General features: G+C 40.0%; 1 pseudogene; it reads left to right on the top strand.

Moving 5' to 3' along the window:
- Positions 1-1,413: 1,413 nt before the first annotated feature.
- Positions 1,414-2,162, top strand: LOC115499066 (annotated as a pseudogene).
- The last annotated feature ends 8,172 nt before the right edge of the window (positions 2,163-10,334 follow it).

Below are 10,334 nucleotides of genomic sequence, written 5' to 3'. Positions count from 1 at the left end.
ACAGTATTGTTCTAAGTCCTTGGAGAATTATCAAAATTGTGTCTGTATTGTAGACCATGATCTCCAGAACTCATGATCTATGGGGGCACAGAAGATAAAGGGTGTATTTAATTTCAGTATCTAAAAATAATCTTCAGTGACAGCTGTCTATAGATTCACTGCTGAGGGCTCTAATGTGTGGTGGGTCCCTTGTTCTTTAAAATTTCTTTCTTTTTCTTTCTTTACTTTCTTTCTCCACTCTTTCTTTTCTTTATCCTTCCATCTTTTCCTATTCTCCTTCATTTTACCTGTTTTTTCCTCTCCCAGAATGTGACTGTAGGATGCTGGCTTTGAGTATTTCCTTTTGAAGGCTATGCTAAGGGCAATTGGCCCTCTGCCCTCTGAATTTTGCCTTACTAAATTTCCTCATAGCCAAGATTCATCTGAACCCTCCTACTCATGGAAGTTTCTGGTCTTCATCTTGGTACTTGAGGACCCAGGAATTTGGGATTTGAATCTTTATTCTGCCACGTTCTGACTCTGGCACTGGGCAACGTGTCTAAATTCTCTCAACCTCAATGTCTTCATCCCCAAAGTAGAAGACAAAATGTTTACAAAATAATACATAGCACATTCTTTCTAACTTTGGTTATGGCCATTATCACTTCTGCTTTATTTTTACCCTAATTCTTGGTTTCTGATCTTGGTGGACCTTGGAACTTCCTCTTTACTGTACAAGGTTGACCTGCCTGTTTGTCCAGCCGATGTCAGACCCAGGTGTGTCTCCTGACCTCAGCATCCCTGTTTCCATCAGAGCACCTCAGCTCCCTTCCTACAATCACATCCTCCCCCTGCCCCTCCACCACAAAGTTGGAGTGATCACAGAGGCTCCTGGCTCTTCCCTTAAACTATACCTGCATACTTAGGGGCTATGTATGCCAGGGGGATTCATTTTAATTAGGAATATTAATAATTCGTCCTTTATTTTCTCGCAATAGTTATAAATTTATATAATTCCCTTCCCAGGATATATTTAAGCTCCAGATTTATATCTACCTATGTGGAAAGATTTAGGAATTCTAGTCATCAATGTGCTTAAGCATTTAGTGCCTGGAGTCAGAAAGGTGGCATCAAATCCTGGCATTGATATTTAGTAGCTATGTAAATTTGTGCAAGTATTTTAACAGTTTCAGGCCTTTGTTCCATCCCCACCTATTTATCTAAAGATGGCAGGTTCATGCAGTGGAAGGAGCATGGTCTGGAGCAGCAGAGACCGTTTCAAATCTTGTTTCTACCATTTATGGAATGAATAATTTTGAGAAAAATCTCTCTGCTTCTGATTCTCATATATAAAGGGAGATAAAGGATTGTCATAAAGATTAAATGAAGTCATCTCTTTTTCAGGGCATCTTGGAGATGATCAGCTGCCTCAGGATGAAGTTGAAAATCTCCTTCCCAGTCACCAGCTCCCAGAAACTCATTGAAGTGGATGATGAATGCAAACTTCATACCTGTAGTGAGAAAGGTATGGAGACACAAGTTGATGCTGATACTCTGGTAAAGAGTGGAAAGAATGTATGGTCCAGATCAGCAAACAAGGTTTCCCCATGAAGCAAGCTGTCTTGACCATAGCTATCTTGGCTTGTCACTGAGTAGGGGCATTCCTGTTATAGACCAAGGGGAACTGGAGAAAGGAAGTACAAATCTGTTCAAGGTTTCATTGTAGGTACCAATATGAGTGTTCTCAATTTGGTTATTGTTGAAAAAAAAAAAAAGATATTCCTAAACTGAATGATACTGTGATATACTATGCCTTGTCACTGGGGGCCCAAAAGAACTCGTAGAATATGCAGATTTTCAGTCTCTCTCAAGAAGTTAATGCCCACTGGTGTGTTGTTAGAAAACCCCCACACAAAGCCCCAGGACTAAAGTATTCAAGATTCAGTGTTTGTTACTCCACATATCCTGTGACACAAACATCAGTGAACTGATTTAAAGAGATGGTGTACTAAGGAAAATAAGGACAGGGGTGCAGTATTTGATAGATTTTTGAACAAGAGAATGAAGGAGACCAAAGAAAAATACCAGGAACAGATTGCCAAGAGACATAGCTGTCCTTTTTGAGAGCTTTTATATCTGTGTCCAGCCAAAAACAAAATTTTCAACGAGTGACCAAAAAATAATATCAGACATTAGAAAAGGTTAAATGGGATTAAAGTGTATGAATACATTTAACTACGAAAGACTTTGAAAATGTTATTTCAAGCCCCAGTAAGGATGCCCTCACCTAAGTGTACTTTTCAGTGTTCAAATGGGTCAAAGAAGGAAAGACCGATGGAATCTCTTTCTTCAACTGTTTTTCTTGGTACTTCTGAATTTCCTGGGCCTCTTAGTTTCTGTAGTTCTCATTTCCTCTCTTATGTATTGCTCTCGGGACTCTCTTCCTTCTCTCCTTTCTGTTTTCTAGGGCAGCTGCCAAGCCTAAACCAATAAACAACAATACCAAAATCACTTACCTTTAAATCTTTCAACTTTTGCACAGAGTTCTTGTCTGTCCTTTTATTTCCAGGTTCTGACAACTTTTCTCTGAGGTTCTTTTCTGAGAGACACCCTTCATAGAGCTTTTCTCATCATGATAAAGTGTGGTGGAGCAGACTGAGCATGCCTGGAAGCCCACTCATCACTATAGCTGGTCCCAAAGACAAGCTGTTTTCAATGGTAGGGCAGCTGGTTGGACATGATTCTTTGATGAAACAACCAATGGATTGAGGAAGGTATGTAGGAAGAGAAGCTGTGTTTTTTATTCAGGATAAGTCCCCAACTAGTCTCAAAACGGAGTCCCTTTAGTGCCACACTGCTTTAAACTCTTAAGAGAAAATCCCTATGTAGAAACCTGGAGCACTGGGGACCCAGAAGGTATTCCCTGAAGAAGGAGTGCGAAGAACAGATTTTATGTACAAGGCAAAAGTTGTAGTTAGAAATTCTCCCCAAACTTAAACACTGCTAACCACAGACTAGTACTGTTTGAAGAGCAGTACTGGAAGTGAGCTGGTATTGGGAGAATATCCTGTCTCAATTTAGAATCTCAGAATTTTGTAGCTGGACACTCTAGATTGGAGGCCCAAGCTCAATTAGAAGGCAAGCACGTAGCCTGATGGAAGTTGCCTGTGGGACTGTGGCATTAGGAAAGGGCAGACATCTAAAGGGGGAAATGCAGCTCTACTCCTGGTGTTTGTTGTCTTGACGCTCATTCTTGTCAGAGTCTCCAGTTTATTGAGAGAAACTAGATTTTAGTGTGAAATCCTTTAAAATATTTGCAACTAATTAAACAAGTAAACAAAACACTATGTGAGCTAAGTGGTTGCTATGTTATAAATGCCAAAGTAGTTAAAAGACTTATTTTTTTTTGAGTTTATTTATTTTGAGAGAGAGAGAGATCGAGTGCATGTGCTCTTGATCCCACAGATCATGAGATCATGACTTGAGCCAAAATCAAGAGTTGGATGCTTAATTAACTGCACCACCCAGGTGCCCCAAAAGACTTATTATTTATTTATTTTTTTTGGAAACTGAGGCTCAGCAATGGGAAGTGACTGCTTCATAGTAAGTTGTCTAGACAGATATTCTAGATATGCTTGATATTAAGTCCCTACTCTGAAGTTCTTTTATTAAGACCAAGTCCATGGCCGATCAACCCCTAAAAATACACTGACAGAACCGACGTGTGATAGATCACATAATTAATGTAAATTTTCACTCTCCCTTTAAATAGTATTGTATATTCACACCATTACCATAGCTGTGGTGATGGAGTGTATTTAATCATTACTGACTTTGAACTTGACCTTATGGCTTGATGGGATGACATGATTCAGGCAGAGGCTTCAACACATTAATTTTGAGGGGACACAACTCAGCCTGTAACATATAGGTTACCCTTTGACTGGGTTGACCACTTCTTGTCCAAACCCAAACACAGTGAGAGTGCTAAAATGCTCAACTGCATCAGATGCTGGAACAAGTTGTGTGAATTAGGACTGGATATATGGCCATGCCATCCCAGTGATGCTGCTGGTGGTGAGGGATATCCAGCCTACTTCACTGGGGATCAGGGTCTGCTCCTGCAGTTCTGACTGCTGTTACAAAAGCTTGTTTCAGCTCTCAGGTGAAGTACTTAGCTGACCAAGATGAAAGAGATTTAATTAACTTCTTTTAACACCATTCCCCAGAACCAGCTTTGTCTGCTTTCTTTTTGCCTATTGATCTCCCATCACCTGTCCTTAAAAATTTGTTACACACATATTCCTGGTTCCTTGCACAGTCTTTGTTTTTATGCTGCACAAGCCTTGAAGTCAGGCTTAGGAGCACTTTGCATTCCCCATGAATGCATTTGTGAGCCTTATCAATTCTATTAAAGATCTCCCATGGAGACTGAAAATAATGTTCCCCTCACTCTCCCCAGTGGTGAACACAGTGTAATAAAATCACTTTCGCCTATTCTCTTTCCTCTTTTCTCCCTAATTTTACCTCTCACACTTTGGCACCTTCCCAAATTATATTCCCAACATGTGAACCTCCCCATTAGCTGCCACCATCCCTGGGAGTTTAGCCAGGCTTTCTTTCTTTCCTGCAGAGAGCCCACAGGACCAGTCAGCCTTCTCTCAATGGGGGAAGTTGGGACATGGCAGAGAAAGGCAATTATTAATGGACCCTGGACATGACTCAGGGAGAATGCTTGACATCACTAGGACACTTGTCAGTGTATTAATGAGCACATAGCAGTGATAAGAGGAAATAAACATTGGATACAAACCTAAAGCTAGAACATCAGGATTATTTAGGCATCTTTCTTGGTATTCTAGAATGACTCACTGGTATGACCTTCCCTTGCCCAGTGTGGGTACACTTGTGTCTATAGCTTTGGAAGGCAGGTATGTCTGGTTGCTGACCCTGCCACTGAAGGTGATGCCTGATGCAGCCCACCTGCTCACACTGTTGGATTGCCAGAAACAACTGAAGGTTGTTTCTGCCTTTTTCAGTAACGGTGCTTCCCACCCTGGGTTGCACTTTACAATGTTGTAGGAAGCTTTTAAAGACCCTGACGCTCACACAGAAACCCTGATCAATTAAATAAGAATCACTGGAGGTGTCAGTATTTGTATAACTCTGCTGGTTACCCCATTGTGTGGCCACATTTGAAAACCAGCTCTCTAGGTCCTGGCTACTAGAAGTGTGGCCAGTGGGTCAACAGCATTGACATCCCCCAGGACACTGTCAGAAATGCAGCAACTGAAGCCCCATCCCAGATCTGTGGAATCAGAATCTGCATTTTAACCAGATCCTCAGGTGATTCCTAGACATATTGATGTCTGAGGAACACTGTGCTAGATCAGCTGTTCTCACCTTTGGGTGCACATTAGTAACATGGGAAGCTTTAAAGTGCATGTGCCCTGGTGGCACAGTAACCCAATTCAGTTACAAGCATGTGGGTGAGGACTAGCAACCAAGATTTTTTCAGATCTCTTCAGGTGATTCAAATTGAGAACCACTGCTCTAGGCTCCAATATTTATCTCTGTTTGAAATGAATTTTCCCAACACTCAGATGCCAAAGACTTAATGGATCTGTGAGTTGGAGTGTCTCCCACTGCCACAGCATGGGCTAGGAGTGGTGCCTCATCAGAGGAGTTGTAGAGTGGTTGCAATGTGGACTGCTCAACTCCATTGGTGCTGGCTCATTTGTAGAGTCACTATGGCTGGTGGACGTAGAGGGCCTTGAAGCAGATTCTAAGAGGGTCCAGATATTTTATTAGGAGCCTTCAGCAAAACTTCTTCCAGAAAGAGACCCAGACCTATCCCCTCCTACAGTTAGGTTGGGATGGGGTGGACTAAGCTGTATTTGTGAACAGATACCCCAAGTTGTGAAAACGTAGGACAGCTGGAAATGACTTAAGGACCACGTCAACCTTCTTTAGTATTGTTTAATTTTCTCAGTCATGCTCTGTAAATATTGTTATTTTTGTTAAATAACAAAATTATTATTATTACATTACATTCATAACAATGCAAGTGTTCTAGATTATGCCCCCCACAGAAGATATGTTGAAGTCTTAACTCCCCATACCTCTGAATGTGACCTTATTTGGAAATAGGGCCTTTATAGAGGTAATCAAGTAAAATGAGGTCATTATGATTGGCCCTAATTCAATATGACTGGCATCCTTATAAAAAGGGGAAGTTTGGACACAGAGACAGTGCACAGAGGGAAGACCACCTGAAGGTATAGGGAGAAGATGGCCATGTGACTATACTGAGCGATCTACAAGTAAAGAAACACCAAAGATTGCTGGAAAACACCAGTAGCTAGAAGATACAAGCAAGGATTGTCTCCTAGAGCCATCAAAATTCAGACACCTTGATTTTGGATTTTAAGCCTCTAGAACTGTGAGATATAGTTTTCCATTGTTTTAAACTACTCAGTTTTTGGCACTTTGTTGTAGTAGCCCAGGAAACTAATACTACAAAAAGTAGGGTTAAAAATGAATTGAAATGACATTCTCTAAAATGAACCTAAAGGAAAAAAAAACTGGAAGAGGAAATTCTAAAACCAAATAGCTCTTTTGAAAGATTCTTTTTGCTGATAAATGTAAGTATACAGATGCTTAAAATAAAAGCTGAAGAGCTCTTTGCTTAAAGATGTCATATTTTCCAGAATGCAATGAATGGAACTTAACTTAGAGCCATTTGTGGAAATGTGTTTTCCCCTTTGAAATCATTAAAACATACATTGTTGCTCTTTATGTTAGTTTTATGATGCATGTCGGAATTCTAAATTAAATATTGTTTAGATGCTTATGCACCAAGAACTGTTGTGTCTCAAGGAGACATAAGACTGGGTAGAAGAGTATCTTTTCATACTGAGGCAGTGAATCCTCAGTCAATGGTCAAAATGTACTATACAGTAGGATTTTATTACAATATCAAAATATTTTGATAGGCAAAGGGCTATGAATACAGAAAGGCCTCTGTGTTCTACAAACCCTAATAGCCAGCACATTTGCCAGGAAATTAGACACCATCTTTTAAACCAGGCTCATGTCTTTTGTTTCATTCTTTGCTCCTATGGCGGTAGAGCTGGCAGTGCTAAATCCAAGGGACCTGGAAACGTTTTCATATTTCCCCTCCCAGTAGCCCCAGATGAAAGTACACATGCTAACTTTGCTGAGCTTTTTCATCAGCTCCTGAAGTTTCTACAAAAGCATGTTGCTGACCAGGAAACTGGGTCAGGCAATTGTTCTGCAATAAAGATGATCTTTTGAAGTGTCTCAGCAGCTGCCTACCTTGAACAGGAGTCCCGTGGATCATGCTCTTCACAAATTGAGCCTCAGGCCTCAGATATTATTTCTCCTACTTTAATAACAATACAAAAATTGCCCTTTTTTTTTTTCACCTGCCTTTGGGCCTTCTGATTGATGAACCTATTCACTTAAACAGAGAATTTTAAAAATTGCTTTAAAAAATACAACCACTTCCTGAAATATATTTGCAAAGCTTGAGACTCTGTGAAGCTAGTACATAAGAAATACTGCCATATTGCCATCCACCACTGACTTGGGCATAATCTCTAAGAGGCATTTTGATTGTGATTTGAACAGGATTTGATCTTTCAGAGTCAGAGGTATTTTTGGGGCCCTGGGATTTCCCACCCGCCTCCAACAGAGGCGTTTTCTCCCTTAATTCCCTAGTCAAGAAAGAAATAAGTTGTGGTTTATTTTGATATAAACTGACAACATTAGCATATTCAGAGTGAAATATGTATAACTCATCAGATCAGATACCCTTTAACAGGGACATGAATTATGAATCAATGAAAGAAGCTGTCACCAGCTATGTTACCTTTATATTAATAGCATGAACAGTCAATGTTGGAAGTATCTGGGGCACATTTGCCATTAAACCCATCTTGTCTTTCAAGAATGAGTTAGAGGAGGGAGAGTGGGCAGAAGAAGAGTCTCCGGGTCATACAGCTTCACTCAGATCATGCAACCAGAGCAAGGAGACATCATCACTAGATTAATCTTCATTGTCTGCAGCCACAGCCCGAGAGCAAAAAAGGTTTTTGCATTTTTAAATAGTTGAAAAAATTTTTTAAAGAGAATATGATTACGTGACACATGAAAATTAGATAAAATCCAGATTTCAAAAATACAGTTTTATTAGACACAGCCATGACTACGCCTGGGTGGGTCAGTCAGTTAAACAACCAACTCTTGACTTCAGCTCAGGTCATAATCTCATGGTTCGTGAGTTCAAGCCCCATGTCAGGCTCTGGGCTGACAGCAGGGAACCTGCTTGGGATTCTCTGTGTCACTCTTTCTCTGCCCCTCCCCTACTGTCTCAAAATAAATAAATGAACTTAAAAAAAAAAAAACACAGCCATGACTATTTCTTCATGTAATGTCTATGGAGAGTTGACTAATTGTGACCTATAAAGCCTAAAATATTTACTATGTGTCCCTTTAGAGCAAAAAAAAAAAAAAAACAAAAACCAAAAAAAACCAAAAACAAAAAAACGAAAAAACTCACTGACTCCGTGTATTCAAATACGTGCATTTTTATATATGCACATATATGTGTATATATATAAATGTAAATATCTGTCTTTCTATAAATAATTCTCCTTCCATACAAAAGCAAACCTTTCCTGGCAGCTTTTCTGTCTTCTAATTAAAGTAGTATAAGCCTTGAGCATAGTAACTATACATCTCTATCCTCTTATTCCATTTTCATTGATAAAAACAACACTGGTGAGACACACAAAGAAATGTTTTATTCTACTGTGTGCTTACCTTGATAAAACTCAAAGTGCTTGATGCTTACTCTGGCCGACAGAGCAGTATATGCACCCAGAATCTGTCCATAAAGGTATCTGGTATCCGTACAATAGCAACTTCAAAGGTGATATAAAAATGTTGGTAGTAAATATACTAAAGCCTTAAATGCCCATCTGGGGTGGTGGAATTCATCTCCTATCATCTTAGTTAAAAAGGACTTTAAATTCAGGCTTTCAACTGGGGATTATTTAAACTGTGATTTAAATGAATATTCAAGGAAGAACTTAAAGACCATTACTTCCAATGGGAGCATTTTAATCCTAGAATTGAAGACCCTTTCATTTAATTTTTATAATGACTAACCGGAACTTGGAGGTAGCCAACTCAACTCAATTTGGCAAATATGCCTCAGACAGAGTGAGATAATAAAGAATATATCAGTCTTTGTCCCTTCTTCCTGTCACAGAGCTTAAAAAACTCTTGGAATTTTCCTGATAGGAGTGCCTTTTGTTATTCTTAACAAGCCCCTTTGGGCCATACCTGAGTTTATGCTAACAAGGTGATTCAAGGTGAACCCTGGATCTTTTAAGGGACTAATAAAGGCTAATAATTCCACACCTTGAGGGAGAGAAGGGGGACTGGAGATTGAAACACAGGGCCAGTGATATAATCAGTTGTGCCTCAATTAAAACTCAAACAGTAAAGCTCAAAGTACTGTCAGGTTCATGAACATATTGATCGATGTGCCAGGAGGGGGACACACCCTGAGTCCACACTGGCATGGAGGCTCTGCCCTCTTCTTTGCCAGACCTTGCCCTGTTCATCTCTACCATTTAGCTGTCCTTAAGTTACATCCTTTATAACAAAATGCTAATTGTAAGTGTAGTGCTTTCAGTGAATTCTGTAAATCACTCTAGTGAATTATCAAACCTGGAGGGTGTTGTGAGAGCCCTCAAATTTGTAGCTGACTGGGAAGCAATGCAGGTATATCAGAGACACCAGAGACTTCTGACTGGCACCTGAAATTGGTACAGTCTTATCAGACCGAGCCCTTAATCTGTGGGGTCTGTGCTACCTCCATGTAGTTGGTGTCAGAATTTAATTAAATTGTAGGATATCCAGTGGGTATCCAGTAGCACATGGCTACTGTGGGCCAAGCTCAATGCTAGTGCTTAGGATGGAAAGATGGTTAAGACAGTTCCTGCTCTCAAAGCTGTCACCACCTGGCTGTGTAACTTTTTAGCATTTTCAAAATGTGATTTTAGCATTACTGAATAAACCTCCTCTCTTATGAAGGGAGTGAGAGGAGTAAAATGTGAGGAGGAAGCAAAAGGCCCTTGGTGTTCACGTGTATGAATAAACACAGTGTAAGCTGTGAAAAGCTGGAACTATATTTCTGTGGCCGTCTGTACTTTTACGTGTGGCAGCTATTACTATCTATGTGTGATCGAGTTTGTATTCTTGAAATATCCTTCAGGATTGTGTTTTTGGGATATTCTTCTATGAGGGATTGGTAGCAGGTG

Source organism: Lynx canadensis, chromosome D4 (genome assembly GCF_007474595.2).
Source record: "Lynx canadensis isolate LIC74 chromosome D4, mLynCan4.pri.v2, whole genome shotgun sequence".
NCBI lineage: Eukaryota > Metazoa > Chordata > Mammalia > Carnivora > Felidae > Lynx > Lynx canadensis.
The sequence above is the reverse complement of the archived record's forward strand: the minus strand, read 5'-3'. Positions and strand labels throughout refer to the sequence as shown.